The following is a 27,463-nucleotide window of genomic DNA, read 5'->3' as shown; positions in this document are numbered from 1 at the left end:
ACTCCATACCCTTTTTGTTTTAGACTTGTAATGTTGTCTTCAGAAAAACAAGATAATTTTATTCCCTGGGAAAATGGCTCTTCTTTACTATCATCTTAGGCTGGTACAGACAATGTTTCCAGGAAGAGAACAAGGACTTTCATTTTTTCCCTTGTCTGCAGAGCGCTCCTTCATTCAATTATTTTCTGTATTTTTTCTGCGGCCTTCGCGTCTCTGTGATTTTCCCTCGCTGCTGCTCGTGGGATGTGCTGTGCCCGCGGCAGTGCAGGACGGGCAGGACGGGGAAGCGGGAGCTGGCCCCTTGTCATCCCTGGTCCCATCCTGCCCTTTTGGCTTGTTTGTAGTGGTGGCAAAAGACATAGCATAAGGGCTGTGACCCACCAACCCAAATCTCCATGGAGAAGTAGCAATTAATAGTACTTATTTATAAATGCCTTCAGTGCATCGGGTTAAATGTTAAAATTAATTTTAGCAGAGGTAGAGACTGAACAAATTGGTAGTTTAAAGAGTTGCTTGGCGAGGGTATTGTTTGATGTAGTCATGTTAATTATTTTTCAGGCAGCCCTATGTAATTTGGGGTTTATAAAGTGATTATTTCAGTTTCATGATGTTGTTCTCCACATTGTCTGTGTACTGACTTCTTCATTTGTTCTCGCTTGCATCTCTTAGCGCTTCCTTTTTGTCCCTGCTGCTGGTCTTGTGTTTAGGAAGAAGTGGTGATCTGCACTATGGCTAGCGCAGCGTTGTTGCCAGCGTTGTTAAAAAGAGCCCCAGCCTCTCTGTGCCCTGTGTGGCCTCTCGCAAGCCCTTGGCTGGCCATCAGCATTTCCCTCATGGACTCTTTCAAGAGCCCTTGCAAGGGACATTTCCAACCAGAAAGTGACAGCACATGTCCCTAGTACTTCCCAGAAGGGGGTCTGACCATGTTCATGGAGGAGCCTTCGCGCTTTAATTTCTTGTGAGCGGTACAGGCAAGCTGCTTTCTACTCAGAGCAAGGATACGTGGCTCTGAAATTGTCAGTTTTATCATCCCAACAGAGCCCGCTGCCTAACAGATACGAGTAGTGTGAAGTCGAAATGAGAAGACCAAGGTAAACAAACACAAAGGAGCAAAGAAATGTGTTTCCTATCTGAAAATGTAGAGCGAGCTATGGATAATACAGCTAGGAAAGGTCTGTCACGAGATTCATAGTCCCTGGGCATATTTCATTCATGTGAATGGTGCTTACACAGCAGATAATTTGAGCTGGTTTTACCTTCGCAGCGTTGCCAGAGAAATATTTTCATCCCTTAAAATGGGTCTTAAACAATAGCCCGATCATATTGCATGCACAGGGCGCTCCGCTCCCGTGTCTGCCGCGTTTCTTGGGTTTCTTCCTTGCATGCATATTTGTTATCACAGCAGACGACAGAGCCTGTAATGTAATAGGTACATGGCCCCGTTCCACGTACAGACAGATTTTTTTGAATTTGGACATTTTTCCATTTCACCTTCCTGGTGGTAAAACAACCGCAGATGAATAGTAAAACAGGGCACTTTCAGTACTTGGAGCAGACGCCGGATAACATTTCTTCACTCGGTAGGAAAACTCCTTTTACTTTCAAGGAAATCCAGAGCCAAGCTTGACAATTTTAGGCCATTTGCATAGCACGAAGAGGCTGGCGGTGCTCGCCTGAAAAGCACCTCTGATAGGAGGTGTTGATCTGTAAACCACAGACCTTGCCCTCAGGGTTTCCTCTGTGAAGCGATGAAGCCCTGCAAGTGCTGGTATCAAGTACTCCTTCCATCCACCAGAAATTAATAGCAGTTTTTGCTTGCAGCTGTTGTACTATATATGTTTCTTAAAAAAAAAAAAAAAAAGTTAGATCAAAGAGTATGTCTAAAATTTAAATTCATGTTACTTCAAAAACAGATTACAGAAGTGCCCCAGTTATGATAATCTTTTGTCTTGCAACATGCTTTCTTTTGGATCTGTTCTAAACCTCTCTTCTCACGTAAGGCCTCTCTCCCCCCATCTTCTCTCGCTATTTAATTTAATAAATCATCGGAGCAAATGTGCCATGTAAATTGAAATATGCAGGAGTGTCATATGTGGTGAGAAGTGATGGGGATTAGCACATGAGAAGGAAATTCCTTGAGTAAATGCTTGCCTCTCTAATTCTGTCCAGTTTTGGTGTGCTTTGAAAAATCAGATTATGCTTTTTGCTTCACTAAAAAGAATCCCTTGGACTGGAAATGAAAATTGTTTACTTCATGGGATGAGCCTTATTACCAGCTATAAATAGTAAACAGCAATATTTATCTCCCAGGCAATTGTAATTTCTTGATTAGAGTATTGGATGAATAGCTGGGGTTTTTTAAGTATTCCTGTTAAACGAATAAATTTGTACAATGAATGCATGCACTGTGAGGTAATTTGTTTTTCAGCAAAGTATGCTTTCTCTTTTTGAGATAGGAAAATCACCTGATGGGGTTTCACCACTAAAGTTTTACATAGACAAGCTTTATCTACTCACATCCCTGAAGGTGTGAGTTAAAACCTTCCTGGTTTGTAAAAATTTGTTTTTATTTGTTAAAAAAACCCAAACACAACACATTTGCAACTCCAGACGTAATTGAAGGGGGAATTTGCCACTGGCTTCTGCTTATCTCTGTTGGAAAGGAATGGCCAATGGATGTGCCTGCACTGAAGCCTCCAGTGGATATTCCTCTTCACCAGAGCAGGACCAGGCAGCTTCGTTTGCCTCCAGGAGCTGGGTCTTTTAGGAAAGCTGAAAACCTGGAGACTCCTGATGGATTTATGAGACTTGGCGCTAGCAGGGGGGGGTAGCGTTCATGTGAGTAATAGTTTGCACGATCAGTCTTCTCATTTATTAATCTTTTCAGATGTTTCCGAGCAAAACGCACGTTGTACAAATCTGTTTCTAAGTGAATAAGGAGGCATGGGGGCTTGGCACGTGGACAGATCACATCATCTCAGCAAGCTATTGCCCTTCTGTGAGGTTTCAGCTGATACATTAACCCCAGGGCTGGGTGGGCTGGGAGCAGATGGGGAGGGCCAGGGGGGCTCCGCCAGCCCCCATTACCTCTTTCGCACCAGATCCTGGCCACATCCAGTCCTATGGCCGTGCCCCGAGGAGCCCAGAGCAGCAAATTGTCTTAAGCAGTCACTTTGGTGACCAGCCAGTTATGAAAGGTGAAGTAAAATAGTCTTTCCTCCTTGGGACAACAATTCAGGGAAATGATGGGTGGCTCAAAAGGAGTTGTCCCATGCGCACATTCCCTTTGAAATAAAACCTGTGCTCAGTGGTACACCCATGGTTCATAAACGAAAGCTAGCGGTAAGGATTTATGGCCAAATTTTACAAACATTATTAAAAAAAATTATTGCTAGGTATTACATGCATAGAACTCTGAAAAGGAAATCTATTTTCATTAAAGTTTGGAATTTGAAAGAGGGAGATGCTGCCAATAATTTTTTAAAAGTCTGATTTATAAATGAAGTGCTAATGAATAATTCCACAAATGGTGCTTCATATAGTAAAGCATGGAGGCAGATTTTCACTGCTGCTGGTACAAGAATAAATCTGAGTGAGTAAATCTGCTGCGTGTTGCCAATTTTTATCATTCTTGGATGTGGAAATACAATCTTGTGCAATATTTTAAGAATGTAAAAACTCTGCACAAGGGGGCCAATGCCTCTCTGGCAGCGAAAGACGATACTGGCACAGACCAGGAGGAGAGGAAAGCACCAGAGGCGAGCTTCCTGCTTTCAAAGTTGTAGGAGCATCCTTGAGAGTACCGGTCCCTTAGTCCAAGGCAGAGTCTCCCAGGGCATGCAATGGGCTACAGCCTGCTGCTGGAGAACCTCACCGGCACCTGGGATTAGCAGGGCATAGGAAAATTTTGCCTATTCCCTATTCCCGCCCTATGGAAGAGGGACAGAAGTGCATGTCCCTCTGGCTTGCCTCCCAGAGGAGCGGGAACTGCCCGGCTTTGGAAGTGGCAGGTGCAGGCAGCGCTGCCAGTGTCTGTCGGAGGGGAGCCCCCACGGGAGGACTGCACCTTTCTGACGCCCAGAGCGGCCAGCGGGCATCTCCTATTAATGCCAATTAAAGCTACACAGTGTTTGTTGAGCGAATGGTTTATTGCCATTGGTTAGGCTGTTAGCTTAATGAGATTAGACAAGATCTAATGAAAGAAGACTAGCACATAACGTGGTTTTAGTAGTTAAACTGCTCTGCACTGGGATTTTCTGGGACCGCTGCATGGCATGCTCTAATAGCCTGTTCACCATCACATCGTCCCTTTCCCACAGGTGCCTCGCTGGAGAGCTGTCATATTGTCAGCACTGCTATTTTCCCTTGTACCGAGCTGGCAATGGGTTGTCAGTCCCATTTAACTGGCCATCCTACATGTACATCATCAAATGATGGCATCCTTTGAGTAAACGGTGAGCTGTGCAGCTTGTGATTGATTCCTGACAAATTCGTCAGCATCGCCCCGCTATCAAACTTACCCAACTCAGCCACCTCCCGGGGCTGCTTAGCCAGAGAAGGGTTAGCAGCAAACTGACAACTGCCCATCAAGCAGATAATGATGGGAAAAATTCAATGAAAACCTGGGCGGCTAATGATGGTAGAAATGCTAGCTGGGTGGGAGAGGCAAAAGCCTGCAGCTGAGACAAGGGGTCAGGCAAGCAACAGCAAAGACCTCCCGCATAATTGAGTGTTGGTGGTCACATTGTGGAGGAGAACAAAAACCTGCTCATCTTTGACATCTCCAGCACTTTGCAGATTATCTTCAAGGCTTGGGTTCTTCGGACACTTAAAAGAGAGGGAAGGTGAAGCTGTAACTATAGAGGATTGGAATAATTTGGTAGCCATCAGAAATCTGTAGCAGATTACTCTGAGTTACTGCATTTTTAGGGAGCACCAGGAAGGTTCGGTGTCAAAGACCCTTCAGGCATATGACTAGATGTCGACAGAATTCATAATAAATTAAAACTAAATGCAGGAAGGTAGTTTTAAGATCATGATATATTTATTTTTTCAGGAGTGAAAATCATTATTGGATTGGGCCAGTCAAAGAATTATACTTCTTTTGGACTTTTATGAAAAGAGACTGGGAAACTGATAGGTGCCCTGTGTGCTTAAAATACCCTCAGGGAACTGCATTAAAATAGAGACAAGATACTGCAGGAAGGTAGAGTCTTTTCTGCCCTGCCAAGGGGTCAGTACAGCTTAATTAAGCAGAGTTTCTCGTTTCTCAAACCATGGACTATCCAGCTGTCTAACACCCTCCCCTCCGCAGATGTCATATGTGTCATGAACACAGAATTTATGTCAACGTTTGCCATCTCATTGAATGCCTCCATCCTTTATCTGGGTGATAGGCAATTGTTATTTGCTGCCTCATTCTAACCAGTCATTCCCATTAGCGCTAATAAGACTGGGGTGGGGGGAGCTTTCATTTTGCATAAACCTTGTGCTGACCTTCTTCAGTGAATTTCCCCATCAAGGAAAGACTCTTTGCAGAAGATGTCACGCTACCGTAAGGACCTATGTTGAGGAAGGGGGAACAGGATGTGAATCATCTTGGAATTCAAACTGTACAAAATCTTTTATGCTTCTTCCTTTTAATGTGCAATCCTTTTTTTTTTTTTTGCAATGGTATTTTTGCCGGAATACTTTTTGCAGAACAGAAGACTGGAACTCTTCAAAGCCGCAGTGCCAAGCATCTCCTCTCCCTCCTATTTCAAAATAAATCATTCTCCTGGTGGTAATGAGTAATACAGAAAAATGCAGGCAGCGAGGATTTTGCCAGGGAGAGAGAGATTTGCAGTGCTGTGCTTTGGCTTCTATGCAAAGTTCTATTTAATGACACTGCCACAGAAGGAGTATTATATTATCTGTCCCACTGCTCAAGCCTTCAGTCTCGGCATTGTATAAGCACACTACTTTTTTTTTTTTACATTTATAAGCAGCGAGTGATTCCAGAGAAATTCCTGTTCCAGCTACAAAGCTCAACAGACCCCAACTGTGTCATTACCTCACCCTATTTGGGGCAAGTCCTGCTCCTGCAGCTGCAGAGGGACTCTGCCAGCTGCCCTGGGAGGGTCCAGCTGCCCTTCCCGGCCGCGGGCACCCATTGCCACCGCGGCACCCATTGCCACCACGGCAGGCATGGCACACAGCCGGCAGGGCAAGAGGGGGCTGTTGTTCCCTCTCGCAGCAAAATCAGGATCACGGGGGTGGCAGCAGAGCTGTGGCAGCTCTTTAGCATCTCTGGAAGCCCCGGAGGGAAGAGGAGCCACTCCTCATGGGGGCATGGCTGGTCCTTGCCTCTCAAAGGACACAGAGGGAACCTGGAGCCATGAAGCTGGCACTACGGATGCAGTGAGGCAAGACGCATGCCCTCCCTCAGCATTGCTGCACCAGCCGGATCCTATCCAAAGCGGTCTGCTGATCCCTAATGTTTTTTTTCTTTTTCCTGCTAAATTTTTCCTGGGTTTGGAGGGAAAGTCAGGAGTTCCCTTTTTCTGTTGGGTTAGCTAGGTTTTGCTTGACATTCAGAGACAGTATCAATGGGTTTTTGCCTTTGAACTCTGTAGTCTAGCAGAAGCAGTTGTTTCAACAAAATGAATTATACCTTGCTGTCTGAATAAAATCTTTCTGAAGATTTCTGTCTCCCAGGAGCTGCCTGAAAATGCCAGCTTTCATTTGGATAGCATGCGTTGAATTAATAATATTCATAATTAATCTCTACAACCTCACCGAGGTAGAGGGACCCCATGCCTGTCCCACCAGTATGCCTTGACCTCGACCTGAGGGGCAGATGAGACCATTTAACTGCATTCCCACCGGTTTCTCGCTGGCGGGATAACCAAGCCGCAGCGTGCTTTACTTCCATGGTGCAGAAGCAGGTCTGCTGGCAGCACAAGGAGAGCACATCGGCTGGGTCCCTCTCCTGGCACAGCTGTTCCTTCACAAAGGTCGGCGTAAACCTGGGCTGAACTGCAAGCCAGGAGCAGGGATGGAAGCGCCTGTATCCCATTACCAACCTCCTGAGCTGCTTAATCCCTTCAGCTGAAAGCTGACCTGCAACAGATGCCGTTTCAGCAGTTTCCAAGAGTCAGAGATGTCCAGGCATGGTGTATTCAACATAGAGGGCCAGTTTCTCAGCTGGTATGAGTTGCCCCAGCTCTGCTGACGCCGTCAGCATTACACCAGTTCATGCCATAAATAGGATCAGGCCATAATGTTTTTTAATTCGCCACAGCTCATGTTTCGCATGACACGGAGGCAGAATTTTGAGTCAAGAGGCCCAAAAGTAAAATGGCTCTTGACTCTCATTTCCTCTGGGCTGCCTTTTCACCAGCGGCTTAGGCTTGATTTACACCGCTGTCAGTGGATAATGAGGCCCGTCTGCCTGGGGATGTCGGGGAATTGTTGCTTTCAGAGACAGTTGCCACTCTGTTGTTGGTCAAGCATCTATTGACTGCTGGAGGCTGTGGCAAGCGATGTGCTTTTCTTGGGGACGCTTCTCTGAGGCTCTGGCACGGCTGTAGGGTGCTTTCTGTGGTGCCTTTCCACCAGTGCCCGGGAGAAGATGCTGGCCTGGGTGGCCTCCCAGCCCCCCATCTCACATGCATATTGATATTTTTCCTGTCATTATCTTATTGGACTTTTTAGCAGGAGGTGAATGCACCTTAATGCTCTAATAAATGAAGATACCAACCTTAAAATTTGGCAGGAGGAAGGACAGCTTCATGCATGAGGAAAGCAGTCTTTATATTAATGGTCTTCCAATTAGCAAAAAGCAATTATAGTTTGGCTTGATTTTTACAATCCTTCATTTGGGGTTCAGAGCTCATTCTCTCGGCAGGAGACCCAGAAAACGTGGCTTGCTTTGGCATTTCAGCAGCATTTTCTGGCACATCTAGGATTTATGGTTGATTTGATGAAGTTAAAGCTGGCACAGCTTTTCTGCGGGTGGAGCATTTGAGCAGACAGGTTTATACAACTCCAAAGAACTGCATCAGACTGGAGCAGAACTTGATTTAAAGATAATCTGGGGAAGGTGGAGTGTTATGGGAGAAGAGAGAAAAATACATATAAAATAAATTCAAGCACTAGATTAGATGCCTTCCTCACTTTGCTGCTTGTTCACACTCTTGGAGTCTCTGGCATCCCCTAAATAGAAGGCAGGCACTCTAAATCAAAGCAAATGTTTTCTCTGTCGTTTCTGACACGACTCAATGTTTCCGTAGATGGGCTGGCAAATCAGGTAGGCTGTAACCGTCTTTCTCACCCACGGTGCTGTACTTGAAGTGACTGCTGTAGTGGTGGCTGCCCGTGCTTCAGAGGCATGGCACTGCCAAAAGGCGAGGGCGGCGTGAGGGGGAGCGGGGCCCTGTGTCCTGCTCGGCTGCCGTGAGCTCGCTGCGTGAGATGAAGCATCACACTCACGTCCACCTTCCCTTGACGGCTCAGATGTTGTCACTGTCCAGACCTTCAGTGAAAACTGGAAGGGTGCCATAATATTATTTCCAATGTAAACGGGAGCTCGTCAGTTGTTGGCTGCGTGTCCCGGCTCATGGTGAACATAAGCTTACTGGCGTTTGTTTATGAGTAACATCATGCTCTACCACGGCTTCTCTTCAATGAAGTTTTATTCATACACTTTCTTGGTCGTGGCAGGGAGAGTTTTCTGGTTTTCTGTGATTCACAGCAAGTGAACTTTATCTTTTTGTTCATAAAATTCCCAAATGATCAGACATAAATGCCTCATTCCTGCCACTATCCTCCCCAAGAGGCTTATGTGCCAAAACAGACTTGGAGTTGGCTGACAAGTCATTTCCTGATTTGCAGCCGTTCCAGATTTACTCAGCTACCAGCCACCCCCATGATGAGCATCGTTCCTGTTGGAATGGGAGCAGGCTTACTCCTGTTTTTTGTTTCCCTGCTATGGGTTTAAGCCTGCCAGGTGCTGGACCTTAATTCCTGCAGAAGCTACCCATGAATTCTGACTTTTTGTCATAAAACTGGGCAATGATGTGACATCTGGATCTCCTACATGCTGGAAGTGTTAACCCCTTTTGAATCTTAATCTGTAGCAGATGGCTATGGCCCATGACTAAGGTTTATTTCTGCTCCAGTATATCAAGGAAAGGATCCAGAATGCTTTCTTTCCCTTACCTAAAAGATATAGATACCAAAGTCCCCAGAAAGTGATGAAGAACACCTTTGTTCCTCAAGTATCTCAATTGCCTTACACACCTCAGCATTTGGCCCCAAAGTTTCCAAGGTGTATAGGTGCAGGAGCATGCAGACAGGTCTGCTAACCTGGGCTCTGGGTACCTGCCACCAGTGCATGTGCCACTGTAATGCAGAAACAAAGGCAAAGTCTGCCTTTCTCTTCCCAAATCCTGGGATGGGCCTGCTCCTTAGATGTGTTCAGAGCTCACAGATCTATTATACAGAAGCCCAGGGAAAGGAGGTTGCCAGACTTGTTCAAAATAGCGTAGCAATTATATACCCATACGTATCATCCTTGAAAGAGCCATTCTACTCTCCCAGTGGTTGTGCCACCAGTCTAAAGGACATCTATAAAAGCTTGCACATGCGGCCTATCGAAGGTGGGGCACAGTCAGCCAGACTAGGGTCAAAAGGAGATCACCTGGAAGTAGCCTTAGGATAAGAGACTACTTTTGCCACATTGGTTGCAGAAGCAATCTGCCCATTTTAAGGAAACTCAAGCCTGAAATGCGTCGTGAACGTGACATAGCAGCGGTACTGGTACTTGCAATGGCCAACATACTGTTTAACAGAGTTTTGTGATCATACAAGAGTTTCAGGAAACTTTGTAAACGTTGTGTTTGCAGAGAAAAGCCTTAAGATGCAAACCCTGAAGAGCTGCCTGCCAATAGGCAAACAAAAATAACTATTATGTAATTATGTTAAAAATCTTGATATCTTTTTCAGCTTGCGTTGTGTTTTATTATTGCTTGGGTGCAGCAAGCACTCAAAAAAGGATGCGTAGCTGATTAAAGTAACCTTGAATTATGTGCTGAGTTTGATAGTAGGGACGTAGGTCCTGTTTCTTGACGCATGTGCAGATCCAGCGCGTACCTGCACGGCTGCGCACTGGCCTGCGTCGGTGCGGCCGCCCTGAAAAACCCGCGCAGTTCTCCTGCTCTCCAGCAGAACTGCACAAAGGAGGAGGCTGGTGTAGTGATGCGAGGGAGGCTGCATTGTGTCAGTCATTTGAGCAATTGGCCCCTGGTCTTATCCTTAGCACATACTTAACACATCTTGCCAAATTATGCGGTTGCTTAGTAATGTGAACAAATATCCCCTGGAGATTCAATAACCAAACTCATTATCACTTGTCATCTGGGCCAGGAACTGAATCCAGATCTCCAGGAGTGAATGACTGGTGTGTTAACCTAGTCTCCTACTGCTAAAATAGCAGAATGAATATGTGCAAAGTCAGCTCCACGCAGTGGGTAAAAATATGCCCTCAGTAAGAGCACAGAGAAGCTCTATTAAAAATGATTCTCATTACATAGATTCCATTATCTGAAATAAGAAATGGGAAATTTAGCATTTGTTAATGTTTTGAAGAGAGACATAAATGAAGACTGATTTTTTATTATTATTATTTATTTTTGATCTTGCAAAGTAAGCAATATACCAGAGTTGTGTGTGTCATCTTCTGCGCTTCAGGAGGCCGCTGAATCCCTTTGAAAACAGGATCTCATTCCGGCGTCACTTGTGGGTGCTGTTAGGTGGGTCTGCAGCGCTCACCACAGCTGTGTGCGGAGGTACCTCACCTTGCTCCAGAGAAGCTGTTTTGCTCTAATGTAGCCACACCAGCGGGGCTCATCACAACGGTGATGACACCTCCCCAGGATCCGAGGTCATATCCTGGTCAGAAATGCAGTCCTGCAGGGACATACCAGCTCCTCCGGGACTGGCTAGGTGGCACTGCACTGTGCGCACCATAAATCCGTGATCTGAAATTTTTGCAAAGTGCTATACTTTGTCTCCTGCTCATCAGCAGGTTCCTTCTGGTTCATCAGGAAAATGCAAAGAGTCAGCCAGTTTGCTTAACAATGATTTTGGCAGTGAATCCAATATTTGTAGATCTGCGCACTGAATACATATGCTGTTGGCTATAAAGATACCACATTTTTCACTCATAAGCAATCCCAGCTGCATATATGGTTTTTGGACTTCTTTTTTTTAAATTTTATTCTGGAGTAAATTTCAGACCAGCTGCTCAGCGTACAAATGCAAGTTGGTTTAATTCATGTAGAAGATGTATGCATATCAGACATTGAGGGTGTGTGTGCACTCATAATGATGGGAATTTAGAGGAGGTGCGGAGATTGGTAATTTGCCTGAACAAGGTCAATACTGGCAAACATGGAAGGGAACATCTTAAGCTGCTGTTGCCCTCTCATGTAATATCTGCTCAAGGGTAAAATGGGCTTGATCTCCCTTAAGCAGCATTTCCTGTCACTTCCTCTGGACATCATTAACACAGATTAATTGTTTTCTAGAGTTCAGCCTACAGGATCTTTCCACTGTCATCAGCACTTTTCAACTTCTACTGAAATTACCTTGTCTGAAAGCAAGTTTGCAAAGTTTCTCGCAATTTTCTTGTTAAAATAACCAACTGTTATAATGGAGACCAAATTGAGGGGATGGCATCTTCTCAGTGCAGTGTTTCAGAACTCGGTTGGATTTCTCCCCCTTTTTGTTCTATTGAGAAATTTGTATTTTTCAACTATGAAACACATAATTTCTCATTTCCTACCTGCATGAGAAGACGTTGGTCTAGTAGCTACAGGATCTCACCGGCTGAACAGCATTTCTATTTATCTGGGTATTTTTTACAGTTATCAAGTTTTTGCAGGTGTAATGGCACGTTTAGTGCTCTAGAAGTACGAGTCATTAGGTATGTACTGCACCGATATGCCCAAAGGAATTTTAAAGTTACTGTCACTCTGCATCATGCTTACACTGCCTTCCTCTCATGCTGCAGGACTTCTGCGGGTTGCGTGAAAAAGCTTCAATGAGGGGTTGGCGTTCTTGCAAGGATTTGGGCATTGGCCACATCCAGAGCCAGCACACAGGTCAGGGTGCGCCGGGGCCCAGAGGTGTACCAAGCATCTGTTTGGTATGTCTTTGCCATGTGCTCTGGCTTGCATCAGCCTTTAGATTTATTGTCGGAAAGAAGCTTTCTCCTCCACTCAGGTTGCAGAGTACTTTGCTGATGTGTTTTTGAATTTTTCTTGGTACTTACCATCTCGCGTGGTGAGCAAGCCCTCTTACCAAGCTTTGCTGAGTTCCCTTCTTTCATGAGGAGCAGAACATTGGCAATGCTTCTGCCCTCTCCTGCTCTCTTCATTTACCACGTGAAAGTTACTGCTTCTGGTCATTCCTATTTGGCGTTAAGTTCATGAGGGGGTTTTTGCCTGTCATGAACTGGAGCATGTAGAAAAAATGCCTGAGAACCTGAGAAATATATCTATTGCAACATTTCTTGTTGATTGCAGAGGGCTAGACTCAGCAGTCATGTCAGAGTCTAGCACTCTCCAAGGGGTCTCTGTCCATAATTTCTTGACTTTTCTCATACTTGACCAGATTTTGGATTTGCTCATACTTGCTTTGTTCTAGCCTGTACCACTAGGCAATTACAGTTGAGTCATTGTTGTACTGTAATGGACTTACACATAATTTCTGAGCACAGACATATTCTTTCAAGTTCTGACTCCATAGAAACATTCAAACCAGGATGTAGACAATTCCTTAGTCGAGGTTCTGGTGTGCAGGGGGATAAGGTGGTGAAAAGAAAGCACTGGCGTCATATGGAAATCAAATTCCCTTCCTTTGAAATTCAGCACAGTAATTCCCATCTGCTCAAATTAGGATCCAGTGCTCATTCTCAGATTGGGAGCTATCATTTACCGTCATACTAGAGCTGTGGTTTTAGGGTAGAGCTGAGGCTACAGAGCCTGTCTGGGGGCTGCTGCTGAAAAAGGAGGTTCTGGTTCCCATCTGAGCCCTCCCATCAGGTGTGCAGTCCCATTGCCTTCTTTGCGCAGCGCGTTGTGCTCCTCCTGCAGCTTGAGGACTCAGCTCAGGCAGCGTTAACCATCAGAGATTGCCTGAAGATGGGCTCGCCCATATCATAAAACCGCACCCTTGGCCAGTTCTTTATCAGGTTCTTTCTTCTAGGTCCCATTGCTGAGAGCGTCAAGGGGGTTTCAGTGTTCTCCAGCAGCTCCACAAAGGGGGATGTCTCAGAGAGAGACCACTTGACCACATAGAATGTGCTGCTATTTCACTTGCAAACCTTGAGTCTTCAGAGATGTGCTGAAGTCACGTGACACGTGTAACTATGAATAGCTTTTTGGAGGCGGTATGATGGAATAATTAGGCATAATGAGCAGGGAAACAAAGCTTAATTGGTTTTGATGTAATGGAAATACAGGATGTAGTCTTTTTCTGGTTACTTTTATATTTTTTCCAAGCAATACCTAACTCCATCCTTTACCCCTGTTTTGCAGGTGTCTCACTCCCATACCAGAATCCACTGGCCTGAAATGGTGACCTAAGATTGTCACCCAGTGAGAAGAGTCAGGGCAGGCTGGGATCCCGTGTCAGCCTCATGAAGGAAGGGAGAGGAGGAGGCAGCATACTGAATTAGCTGCTAGGGAAGTGTTGAGGATGGCATCATGTCTTTCTTCTGCCCCTCTCAAGGGTCGAAGTCACCTCTTCCATTTGAGAGATATGCCGTAATCCTTTCCTGAAGTTAAGTGTCTAAAATCTGTCTTTGAAAAGCAAAATGCTCTTCAGTTTTCTAACATGGCTAGAGGAGAAGCCAGTGCTCCTGTTTTATACAATATCCCAGTGATTATAGCATCAGCTCAGGGTAGAAGTGCAGGAGTTCAATTCTATTTTGAAGGGATTCAAAACCATACAGAAGATGAATAAGTAATAAAAATGTATACACCAGCACTATTTTGCTTTGTTGTTACGTCTTTTTCTGTTGCTAATATGCAGTGTATCTAATTGTAAGCCATTTCTTTATCAGCAGTGAAAACTATTTCAGTAAAAGCAGTTTATTCCACCAAGTTAGACAGTTGCCTTCTTAAACCTGAAAAAGAAATGCCCAGGCATCCCATTATTATTGGTTTGAATTATTTATAGCCCGTAGCACTTTACAAGACATTCAAAAAGCAAATGCATCCCATATTTTAAGTATTACTAGGTGGTAAAAGATGCACGCAATGCAGTATAGGATTGCTATCATAGCATTTCCCATGGTGTCACTTGCCACAGAACTTGACTGTGCTGCCACAACAGTGACAACCAGGAATACTGTCGTTATGGTCAGTGGGGGAGCTCTTGATTTATTTACATTCATGTAAGCAAAGTCAGAAGCAGGCCTTGGAAAATGCTAAGGTCATTGCATCTAGCGAGGTGTAGCTGCAGTTTTCAAAATTACTGTACAGCTTTGCAAGGTAGGGTTTATGAGCTGGCTTTATATTAATAGCAAATATATGTGAAATATTTTCCCCTTTGAGGTTTACAGCCCCATATTTTCTTACAGAAAAAACAAGGGTGTTAGCTTTGTTGTGTGCAGCTTTGTTGATGTCAGATGCAGGTGCTGATGACGCAGATGTGTAACTAACTGGGGCAAGATTTCAGTGCTGGTTGCTTCCCCTGGCCATTTGGGTCCTGAGATTTTGGAAGATAAATCTGAACAACGTCTCAAAAAGTTATACCTGAAGTCAGGCAGTTTTGCCTAGGAATCAAGTATTTGCCACCAAGACCCACAGAGACCATACAGCTGGGAGGGAAGGGCGCGTAGGGAAGGGCAGGAATAGTGCTGAGACTCACCCACCCCTGCCCTTCCTCCAACACCTCTGAGCATCAGATGCCCCCAGATGAAGCCATCTCCTGATACGCCTAGACCACAAGGGGAAGGGAAGACATGCAAGCGGTCTTGACCATGCCAAGCTGCTCCCACATGCCCTGCCTGACCCATGCCGACAGGTTGGTGAGCACCAAGGCCGTATCCTACGTACAGCACGGCACTTTTAGGGCTGTGGCTTCCCAAAACTCTGGAGCTGAGCACATCTGCGACTTTGACCCGTGCTCTGTGGAAACACATCCACGGATGACAGAGGAACATATCAAATATGTCAATAATACACCAGGATATGATTGAGAGCATAACAAGTCCTTTGATGCTCTTCACCTTGGAGAAGAGTCAATCCTCAAAACAAGCGAGCTGGCTGTAGCGGCAGAGACCTTGACACCCAGACAAGAGGGCTGCTGCTTCATCAATCACAGACATCCTTGCAGATTATGATGGGGATTTTTAGCTTTTGGGTTTTTTTTCTTGTACTTCATTAGGACCAGTGCTTAACATTGAGTACTACATACTCCAGGTTAACCAGAGGTTCAAACACTTAAGTCATTAATATCAACGTCTATGCCAGAGGGCTAGTTACATCTCAGGCCTTTTTGTATCCTTTCCTAAAGACATTTTTCACCTAGATCAGCGACTGGTGATTATCCAGTCTAAATCAGGATCCTATTATGTGAGGTAGAGGAGATTCTTTTGGCTACTGCTGAAATGTATGTAATAATAATAGCCACAGAGAGGAGTGAAATGTATGAGGTGCATGAGCATCCCGTGTGTGTCCCTTTAATTAGCAACCACGCAGAGTTCGAAATCCGAGGTGCTTCCAAACATGTGTAGCGTTCATTTTAATCATTCCTCAGAGTGCAGGAGGAAGCATCAATTAAATTCAGCATGAGAGAAACTCCTGGGAGTGGGTGCAGGAAATGAGGTTTTTTTTTGTATTATGATGATGATGATGATGCACGGGGACAGGACTTTGAAAGCATTAACCTGAAAAGGCACCAAGGAGCCCCGTAGTATGTCAGCAAGCAGCGAAAGCACGGAAAGATCCTTAAGGCATAACTTTGACCTATATTCTGTAGATAATCAACTTTCCGCTCCCCAAAGGGGATTTGGGAGAATGACATAAAAGCGTGATTTGCATTATGAAGCCTTGTATCTTCCTTGATGTTTTCCTTGTCTGCTGCAACTACTGGTGCTTCCTAACATCAAACCGCGCGGAGGTTTGCTCCAGCCAAGGGAGAAGCTGAACTGCTCCTAATGGGAGCACCCCTGGTGCGGTGGTGGGGCTGGGTGGGGAACCTTTCCTACCACGTGGGAGACGAAGACTCACAGTGTCAGAGTGTGAGATGCTCTTTAACCTCCTTGGTACGGCAAGGCCACGGGAGGTGTGGGGCCGGCGCTCCTCCAAGCCGGAGCTGATTAAAGCCCTTCTGGCAGTCAGCTGGCTAAAAAGCGGGAAGGTGCCAGTCTGTCCTGTCAGCGGGACTCAGGCTTCAAAGTGATCCCTAATAGTCTTTGTGAAGAGAGCGCGTGTCAGTAAATTGTAGCTAGTGAGTTGTTTTGGGGCAAGGGACCTGGATGGGAGGGCAACACAGAGGCAGGGAGAGGGCAGTCCCGCCAAGGCATCCCAAAAAATAAGATCCTCTGTTGGGGGAAAATAACAACCATAGTGGTGCTTTCGATAAAAAGAATTGAAACTCTGTGGTTTAAAAAAAAACATGGGTTTTTCATTTTTAATGGATACCAGATATTTTAATATTACTAATTGCAGCGAACAGGGGGGAAATAATCTCTCTAAATTCCTGGCGAGTAGATCTGCGCGTTCATTTCTTCAGGCGCCGTGAGCATGGAGAGCCCCAATGTGCTCTCACTCGAGAAGGTTCCCGACAGCGAGGGGACGAGGAGGCTGCTCACACGGCGCAGATGTGGATGAGCTAACTCCTCTCACACTGACACGTTGAGCCAAGAATATTTCAACGTTAGCATCTCCTGATGCAGTTTCATCTCGCTGGCTATAAAGCCTGTCCCGGTGCAAAAGAAACCTCTGCGATTTTCATGTAACTATGAGAAAAGAGCCACAGCCGTTTTTGTATAACAGGATTTGTGTGGGCTGTTGGTAAGGGCACGCTGCTGATAAATAAGGTTCAGTTGTAAATATTCTCTAGTGACATGGGAATTTATCCACCTATTGAAGTTTACAACGGAGCTACCGAGGAAACATGTTCTTTAGCACCACTATGTATGCAGCCCACGGTGCATTTATCAAACGCCATGTCAGTTCTGGGAAGGCACAGTTCGGGTAATATAGTATTTATGAAACTGTTAATACCACCCCAGAAAGTTCTCACAGAGTACGTTTTTTAAAGCTGCCTTATGAAAACTTTGGACAAGGGGAAGGCAGAGGATATACTGTCAGTTTTATAGTGCAGGGCTCTGCTCTGTGGTCACGTGCAGTGAGGAAGACACAACAGAAAGAGGTGCTTCCTAGGCACCACACTTGTTTATCATAAAGCACACAGTAAAAGCAGTGTAAGCAAATCAAACGGTACCTTTTGCAGAAGTGTTAGGGTTTCAATAGGAATTTTGGATCCTCCCCTTCGTCAGAAATGGAATTAAGACTGCTTTCTCATCATTCACCATCTCAGTTTAAAAGCCTGCCTGCCACCATCACTGTTAGGCAGGCAGGCTCTTAACCTGGGCACTTTTTCATCCCTTTCCTGTATCAGATGGTCTTGCTAGTCATTTGTCTTCTGCTGCCTCTCCCATGCTCCCTAGAAACCCTAGAAGTGGCCCTGCTCACTCCCCTGTAAAACCATCCCTGTTTCACCCTTCAAAAACCTTGAAATACCCCCAGAGACTCCTCAGCTCCTCTGCAAATGCAGGTTTCCGTATAGAAGAATGATCACAATATGGTCCTTGAAGAACCCTATGTCACCTCAGAAAGATAAATAAAAAGACTCCTTCGTTTTTAAATTTTTCTGGGTTGTTTTGTTTGGGTGCTGGAACCTGTGAGCTGAGGCTGCCAGAGAGGCTTGTGTTCTTTCAGCCGCTGATTTTCTTGATTCTCGGTGATTGAAATGATGGGAGAAGCTTCTGCACAACCTTTAAGTTAACGTTTGCATGAAGGGAAGAAGGAAGGGAGGAGAAAGATTTTCCTGGTGTGCATTTATTTATGTTTAAAAAAACCCAAACAACAAAACAAAACAGAAGGCTCTTCTCCACCGCTAGCAATCCCAGCAAGATTCGCCGGAGTGGGGCTCCCTCTGTTGAGCTCTGGGAGCTTCGCCAGATGGTAAATACAGCTGCCCGGAACGGGTTTGGGGCAGCTTCATCTCCAGGCCCTTCCTTACCCCTCTCTCCTCCCTGTGGTCCATTTGGGAGAGAAAAAATTGCAATGGAAAAGTCCTGGCAAAGCAGGGTCTGGGAGTGGGACCTCCGAGCTGTGACCTGCCAGGAGGAAACCCAGCTCTGATGAGTTGTAGCAGAACTAGACCATAAAGTCCTTTCTGGGGCGGAGGTGGGAGAGGGTTTCTGCTAAGGAAACGCTTGAGTCACAAGGCAAGGAGCCAAGAAGAAAGACGTGGAAAGGCTGGAAAGCAAACCGAAGGTATCGGTCTGGGCAGCAGAGTTACAAAGGCACCACTGGAAAATGTAAGCTGTCCCGTGCTTTGTCAGCTTCCACCAGGAAAGATCAAATGAAGCAGTTACAGCACAGATTCACGCTATGGGCTTTTATGCAATACTTTTTAGTATTTTCCCCAAAATGTTCTTTTTTCTTGCCGTGACCTACTGCATAAAGAATTGTGTAAAATTCCAGGGCTGTAAATGCTGCCGTTGTGGAGGTGAAGGAGCCTCAAAGAACATAAGGCTCTCAAAATTGCACAGCGGGCTGACTTTTAACTCATTTATTTTACCGAAAAACACGCGAGGGCTGGGTTCTGGCAGGCAGCTGCGAAAACCAGGTCGTGGTCCTGATCGAAGTGGTGTCATCTGGGGAGTAATCAGTGAGAGAATTCATGTTTATTTAAAGGATTTAAGACACACTTTGAATGGAGAACACAAGGCAACCTTAAATATACAACTGCCATAGTGCCTTGAATATAAGGTTTTGTTTGGTGTTTCTCCATAGCCTTGAGGGAGCTCCTGTTTGTTTTATAGTGTGTCTCTATTTGTGGCTCTGGCAGGCTAAATCATAGAATCATAGAATGGTTCGGGTTAGAAGGGACCTTAAATATCATCTAGTTCCAACCCCCCTGCCATGGGCAGAGAAAATGGTAGCCAACTTCGCCGCCTTTCCTCCTTGAACTGCTCAAGTAGCACATCGCAGTGAGATTGCCCGTTCACGTTGCGGCAGCAGATGTTTTTTTCTGTTATTTGTTTTCTTTGGTGTTAACCCACTGCCAGCTCCTGAAGTCCTCGCTCTGGAGGTGCTCGGTGGCCCTTGCCTTTGCAAAGCAGTCAGTCCAGGCGTATTTTGGCCCGGTGGTTTCTCGTGAAGCCATGTTGTGTACTTGGGTTAGAAGTCCTCTCAGCTATTGGGTGGGACTTTTTGTAGACGAGCTTCTGCTTTGAAATGTGCAGCAGCTGGTCCTTTCACCAGGACCCCTGCACAGGATTATGAGGCTAAAATTTAGCCCTTGGGATCCAGTGGCTGTTTTCTGCCTGAAAAGACAGATTCTCAGAGCATACCTGGGCTTTGTAAAGGCTATGGCTAGCGCAGGAGAGAGCACTACATATTTTCCTTGGTGGAGACTGCCAGCCATTCAGCTTTGTTTCAGGAGGAGATTACTTGTAAGATAAAGCTCTATATTGTTGGAATTTTCTATACATCCATGCCGCTTCATCAAGATTAACTGGATTAAAGCAGTTTAACTGAAACCAGAATTTGGCCTACAATGCCAGCAATGCGTTGACAGTACCACTTATTAAATAGCAGAGAGTCTGGAAGGTTTGGGGTTTTGCAGAACATGAGGGACTTTGTGCTGACACGGTTGAACAGCTGGCTGGTGTTAGCCACCCATTCTCTGGGCAGCGATAGCTGCACACTCACTGCTAGAAATCCAACCTGACCCTGGAAATCACGTGTTGTTTAATAGGAGTGCATGTAGTTTGAGAAAATTTTGCTTTAAACAACATGTTACGGGGAGAAAGAGATCTCTGAATGTGTAAATATTGATAGATACTGAGTGACAGGCTGAAGCAGCCCGAGATGTGAAACTATTTTAGCTGCGATTACGAGATCGGGTGAGCTCAGCATGGGACAGTCTTGCGTTCAAGTTTTTAAACTTCCTAAGAGGAACAGTGTTGCCGTGTAGAACTGAGCTCTTATTCTGGTAAAGCAGAGGATCCTAAACATACCTATGTGACAAGCTGTGTAGCGGAAAGCCTGCCGTTTCTTTCTCAGTTGTTGGAAAAGTTTGAAATGTTTTTAATCTTAGTACGTACAAAGATAGATCTTATAAGGTACAATGCAGGTTGGGCCTGTTTGCCATATAAACTACAAAATAACCTTGGGAGATGCTGTTCTCTTTAAAGAGCAGTTTGTATTCCATTTGCCCATCGCTGAAGAAGATTAAAAACATACTTCGCTGTTCTGAGGTGGTGAACATCGTTGTTCGCTGTTCTTTGGGGAGCAACGCTGCCGCGCTAGAATGATGCTGTACCTGCTCGCGTTCCTTTTGTCTCGTTCTGCTGAGCGTTTCCCCTGGTATCTTCACGCTAACTGCAAAAGTCACTTCTGGAAACAGCAGATAGGCTCCTAAGCTGTTTGGGCACTTCCTCTCCATGTATAAAGACCACCTCTTGGGAACGCATAGACGTGTTTCCAAAACCTCCTAGCACTTCAAAACAGTTTTGGAGAAGCATTTCACCTCCTACTCCAGGTAGGAGCTGTGCATAGCTCAAGCGCACATTGCCTGCACGTGTCCTCAGGTGTCACAAGGACTGCAGTCCTCTGTGGCACCATCAGCCAGGATCAGGGTCTAACCATTATGTCCAAGCCCGTAGGTAAATAAAACAGTAGAGCTTTAGTTAAGAAGTTTTATTTTTATCGTGATTAATTACTACTTATATGGCACTATAAATAAGCATGACACTTTCCAGGGCATATAAAAGATTACATTCAGTTTTCATTCTTCATGGTGCCACTTCTATTGTCGACTTAACTACTTTTATGCTCAGAGTTGATTTTAAAGAGGCTGTACATGCAAACTGTGATTTTTCAGGCTCTTGCTGTTAGTTCAAACAGAGCTGACTAATAGCGTGTTGCTGTTTTTTGTCTTCGCTACTTTGTGCAAAAATAGATTCTCTTTGATTAATTTTCCAATTATTAGCTTTGCATGAAAGCAAATGCTGCAGCGTCACGGTCGTGATCTGTCAAGCCAGGTGACCCGGGGGCGGTAGTTCCTCTGCACGTCAGTACAGGAGACAAACCATCTCACACAGAAGACAAACCACTTTTTAAGAGTTTTTGCTGTGAGATATAATGATGATTTATGATCTGTCATGCTGGAAAGTTCCTCTTGAGGACAGAAGCCACTAAAAACTCTGCAGGTCACAGATATTACAGTGGTATACATTTGTTATACCTGCACTAGCTAAAGTTTGCCCCAGCCCCTTTGTGCATGCTCATTGCATGTACAAGTGCTCTCTGTTGCTTCCTAGGGCTGACTAAGAAGAGACGTGTTTTAAGACCCCTCTATTGATTTAAGTGAAACGTGTTCCTCTTGAAAGATGTTAAACCAAGAGCGACCGTAGCAGGTTGGACGGCAAGGAGCAAGGGGCAGTGCATAGCCCCTGCTGCCCTTCACGCCGTGGCCCTTGCCAAGCCCACCAGACGTGGCTGTCATTGCCACCATGACCGAGTTGCCTGTTGGGCTTACCACTGACTACTCTGAACACCAGACTGCCTTCCACTTTGCCATCCCAAAGGGATCCAAGCAGGCAATCCACACTGATTTAAGTCACTCTCAGCTGATTTGAATGGTTGCTTTCGATGACAAGATCCGGGTGTTGGTAACGGGAAGCACCCCGTCTCCTCCCTAGCAGTCCTGCTGATGGATGCTCTGCCACACAACCCCTGTCCTCTCCAACGCAGCTGCTGCGATTTCTGCGAAGCTGTTACAGATGGCAGGAAAACATATGCTGAAGTGATGCCCAGCCTGCTCGTGGGGAGCTTCCTACAAGTTGTGAGGCATAAATGCGGTCCCATGCGTTGCCACTGAATCTTTGCTTGTGCAGACTGGGAGATTTGTGTGATGCTTCAGAGTAATGAGGCAAAAAATTAACAATATGTGTTTTAATTATTATTTATGCCTTTATAGTAGTGGTTTGTGTTTCATTATAGTTTATCACTAAGATGTGAGTGCTTTTCATGACTTTTTCCTTTCTGTGTCTTTTCTTCTTGGCTTTGGAGGTTTACACTTGGTGGTACTTCGTGGAGATAAATGTGTATTCATTCATTCAGAGTAACAGACTCTTCAGATGTGCATTTGGAGGATGGGGGCTATGGAGATGTTGGAGAAATCTGAAGAACAGCAACAAGCAACATGCCAGTGTGTTTTGCTATAATGACTGAGGTGCAGCCTAAAAAAAAATAAATTACTGTCCCTAGTAGTGCTCTTATCAGGCTGTTCCAGCAGCCTGTTTGGCTTCATCCATTCCTGCTTCACCTCTAGCTCTGACTATGAACAAGACCCATGAAGCGGAAGGAAGGAGGAGTTAAACGCTCCTCCACCTTTTGCATTTACCCAATTCTTTCATCCCTTCATCCCCCTGAAGCAGGGGTCAGGTGAGGGTGCAGCCCCATGGGGCGGGCAGTGTCACATCTGCCTCTCGCGGGGGATCCCCACCTGCAGGGAAAGCCCTTGCAGCAAAGAGGCTGAGGTTTCCCTTCTTCGCACAGCTTGAGCTGCACAAGGCAAGAGCTTGGGTGAGGGAAGTTACTCTTCAGCATTAACGTGGCAGAAAAACAATCTTCTGCTCTGCTGTTGCAGAGGGGAGCTGTAGCTGGAGCCTCAAGAGGTTTCTTGGGTTTCAGGAATCTGAACACAAACTTGGTTTGAGCAAAGTGTTGGGTCATAGCTTTTCTGTCTGGGTTTGGTTTCTGGCGGCCTTGCCCCTGTGTATTTTGTTTTTGAGTTCTTATATAATGCAATGTACTGATGTCAAGGAATGGTCTTGGACTTTCCTCCTGTGTGCTTGTGAGCCAGCAAATCTGGCTAGCCTCTCTGATGATTTTGGCCAGCCTCCCTAGTTGTGCACAGACACAGAAACCGAAGGCACACTCATTGTAGACATCCAGGCTCTGTTTGCTGTCTCAAGAAAACCTGGTTGCACAGGGAAGCTTTTATTTTCACTTCCCAAACAGTGTGAAATAGACAAAGCGTGTTTTGTAGGCACCCACACTGTACTTTGAGCAAGTATCAGACCTTTTTTGAAGTAGTGACCATCCTTCATTAAGTATCACACGTGGAAGGTGGCTCATGTTGGAGCTTGCCTTCCTTTCGAGCATGTTGGGAAAATGTCTCTTTTCCGTAATATTCGAAAATTTAAGACCTACTCTACCTGTACACCTCATATTCTACAAAGCTTTCTACTGGGAGAGTTTACTGGAAACAAGCATGTTTGGCATTTTTTCCCCTCCTTTTGTTCTTCAGGATACGTAATGAAAAATTCTCCAGCGTTGCCACTTAATTGCTTCATGGCTGTTGTTTGTCAATTTGCCAGCAGGTTTCTGCTTAACTGCTGCCATTTGACATTGCTGAAACACAAATGCAGAATGATTGAGTTGCCAACATATCATTAAGTCTTCTGCAAGGGGGGTTTTCAGCATATTAACGCTTCAGGCTTTTACGTCAGTATTGATTGCTGAAATAGAAAAGAAACCTTTGGCAGTATTCAGCATCGTGCCAATGCACATTTACTGGCAGGAAAAAGAAGCTGGCCATTGCCATGGACTGTGACTTCATCCCTTCCTTCCTTCCTTCCTTCCTTTCTTTCTTTCTTACATTCTTTATTTCTATACACACCCACACAGAGTTTTGAAATTTAATACACATCATAGCTGAATTCCAGTTAACCTAACAATAAATCAACAGGGCAAATCGATTTCTTGATACAGTCAGATGCGGAGGCCATTTAATTTTGCGGCTGCCTGCATTATGCCTGACCAGATTTCATGGCAGCTGGGGGAAGGGGTTGATGACAGGCATCCCTCAGAGCAGGAGTGCTGGTCAAGAGCTGCCTAGGAGGGAGACAGTGGGTTGGTGGTCTCCGGCGAGCTCCTGCCAGGGGAGCTAGGGTGCTCCCATGTTGGTCCTTGGATGCCAGGGTGGCCGTTGTGGAGCTGGGTGACATGGGGAGAGGAGCTTTCTGAATCTGATTTGCTTCTCACTTATGGATTAACCAAAAGTAGGAACAACAATGGGAAACTTCCCAAAATCTGCTTCTTAGGGACCAGGATTCATTAACATAATCTGACCACTTGAAAGTCCACTGAAAGCTGGACCTTTTGTCCATAGAATATCAGCAAGGAAGCTTCAAGAGTTTATTTTGGGGCTTGGGGTTTCTTTGTAATTGTGATATTGAATTTCTCTCTTTGGTCGATTGGAGCAGATGTTTAGAGCTTTAGAACGGGAAAAGCAGCTTTATTTGAAAAGGGTTAGAGGACTCTGTTACTTCCTTACCTCTGCCTGAGCCACAATAAATGCAAGCTTTACCTGAAATGCTAAAATCAAAATGGGTACTTCTGGCTTTACAGAAAGGCTAGCAAATGTCTCAATTACAGCAATTTTTTCAATTGGAGGGCGTCTTTTCCACTAAACAACGTGTTCATTTAAAAAAACGCTTCTACAGATTTTTTAGTTGAAAAGCTGTGGCTCAGAATTAGAAAAGCTGTAGCTGATAATTGAAACATTTTATTTTGGAAGCACCTTCCCACTGGGAGTTGTAGTTTAAGTACGTTAAGCGCAGATCTTTGTGGAGGGCAGTCCCCAGATGACCTGGTCCATGACTAATCTCATGAAAGAGAACAGGAACGCAAGCACCTAAACTGCAAATTCTCTGGGGTGCCACATTAGGGTCTCCAAATAAAACAATCACAGATTTCGAATTAAAATTTTTGCCTTGCAGTTTGTTTGTTTTGCTTGAAAGTCTGCGTTTTCATCAGGTTAAGGTATAAACAGGGAGCTGAATCATCTTCTAGCCACCTCAATGAATCAGTAATAAAAGCCCAGCACGTGTTTCATAAGAATTTCATTGATGATGTGTGAGACTGAATAAAATCCAGTTTCTTTTTCTGTACCTCTGGTACAGAACAGGGGGCTGTTCACTTTTAGCACAGTAAAATGAGGCTTGGGAAGAGAAAGGGGTTAAAAAGTAAAGAAAGAGATCTGACCTTGAACGGCTACAAAGATCTTGGGAATAGGAAGGCCCGGTCTAGGGTAAGTGATAGGGAGCGTGCTTGCCAGGCGTGTGCCTGGATCAGCAGTGGTCCAGCACGCACCTGGCAGAAGTCTTACTCGGTGTTTGATAAATTGTCTTCTCCCAGCATGAGTATAAGTAATCAATCTTTTATTTCTAAATTACTACAAGGCTCCGTAGTCTCTGAGCTTAATATTTTTTTTTCCTAGTCTAGTTTCAAATAGGTAATGCAATCTACGCCTTACCTAAGGAGTCTGATGGTATCATAGGCTTAATCTTTAAAATGCTGGGGAGGAGGGGGAAGCTTTGGTGTCAAGGGAAATAACTATCCTGGCAGAGAGAAAAATGCCAGTAGGATGCTGCCACTGGTTTGGCAGAGGCTGTTTGAGGCATGCTTTGTGAGCTGGCTGTTGATTTTCTTTTCTGGTTTTATGCTTTTTTTGTTATGTTTGAAGGTGTTTCCAAAATACTGGTCTTTAACTAGGTACCTTCATTCAGATACAGCAAAATCCAAAAGAGTACAGCGAAAACAAGAGGAACCGTAAATTGGTAATGAGAAAACCAAGAACTGGGGACACATCTGAATGAAATTACGTCCCCGTCCAGACAACACGGGTAGTGCTGTGTAGAGCTGTGCCTGGTCGATTGCCTCCTTCACTGTGTGGTGTAGGCATGAGGACCTGTTGCACATGCTTTCCAAGACCTGCACAGCTACTAAAGCCCTTCCTAATAAAATGAGTAAGTTAACGCCTGTGCGTGAAGGTGCACTCGAGAAACTTACTTTTTGAACAGCGTGGTGTCTGCCTGCCGCAGCGACCATCTGGCGCCCAGAAGCAGCCTGAGGAGGCTGGGCTGGCAGGCAGCGCAGGCAGCGGGGCTGGTGCTTCTCCTCCTCCTCCTGCCGAAAGATGCAGGTGTAAGAGCATAAAACCTGCCCTACCAAAGCAGGTCCGTTTAATGTACCCGTCAGGATCGAAAAATGCCTCTGCTTGTTGCTTTAAGAAATACTGTAAAAAGTCATCCCAGCATCTCATTTGCTGGCTGGGGTGGGGAAATGGAGTGTTTCTGTCGGGCCACTCTACCTTCTCCCTGCAGAAAGCATCCAAGTGCTGTTCGTATGCACAGGAATGTCATCCAGAAGCACAGGAACAAGAAACACCCCGGGGAATAGCAGGGTGTTTTATTAAACATGCCTTTACTTTTTCACTGTCCCTGTAGGACACTCCATTGACAGCCAGTGCACAGAGCAGGGAACAGACTACTCGTAGGCATATATACACAACAGAAAACCATGTCATTTTTTTGAAATACGCCTCTGAAAAAAAGACTCTTATGAAAGGTTGACTTTACAGGACCCCATTAACATCCCCTGTGGTATGTGCTGCTACATACTTGCGCTGAGGCTTGCAAGCTGACTTTTAGCTGAAGCTAAATAAAATTTAAAAAGGCAGAGGGTAATACAGGAAAGAAAGCACGTTTTCTCCCTCAGTATGGGTTAAAGAGCTATTGCAGGACCAAAGCTGCAGCGGTGTCCGACACAGTTACCCCCTGCTCTGTGGGATTCAGCAAGAAGGGGAGCAAGTATCCAGGGAGGACAAGGGCAAGGGCTGTGTAAAGTGGTACTTCCACCAAAAAAACAATCCATGTGATCGCAGCCTGGGTGAGGTAATCTTGCACCAGGCCAGAGTGAACTCTGGGAAGAATTCTTCATGATCAAGTGGTTTCCATCAAATAGGTTTCGCTTTTCTATCATACCAAACTATTAACTTTTTAGGCTTTTTTGCTCTTGTGCTGTGATTTTATTTTGTTTCTTTCTTTTAATGAGAGGGAAAGCCTTTTTAGTTCTAAAAGCAAGATTTGAGGCATTCTGCCTATTCTGCTTTTCCACAGGGACAGTAATTCATAAGCAACAAAGAATATTATAACTGTTTACAGAAGCCTTCTGTGAGCAGCATGAGACTTGGGGATTTTAAAGAGTGAAAGTATTTGGTTACAGAATCAAAAGCTAAACTAAAAGCTTCAAACTCAAAAATGTTTGGAGTTGCTCAAACAAATGCAATGAAAAATTTTCAACTTGCCAACTTTTGG

General features: G+C 45.1%; 1 protein-coding gene across 1 annotated transcript in view; it reads left to right on the top strand.

Annotated features, from left to right (window-relative positions):
* SH3RF3 (SH3 domain containing ring finger 3) overlaps window positions 1–27,463 on the top strand; it is a 251,417-nt gene that overhangs the window by 130,298 nt on the left and 93,656 nt on the right. The window lies entirely within an intron of this gene.

This window comes from Chroicocephalus ridibundus, chromosome 1 (genome assembly GCF_963924245.1).
Source record: "Chroicocephalus ridibundus chromosome 1, bChrRid1.1, whole genome shotgun sequence".
In the NCBI taxonomy this organism is placed as follows: Eukaryota; Metazoa; Chordata; class Aves; order Charadriiformes; family Laridae; genus Chroicocephalus; species Chroicocephalus ridibundus.
The sequence above is the reverse complement of the archived record's forward strand: the minus strand, read 5'-3'. Positions and strand labels throughout refer to the sequence as shown.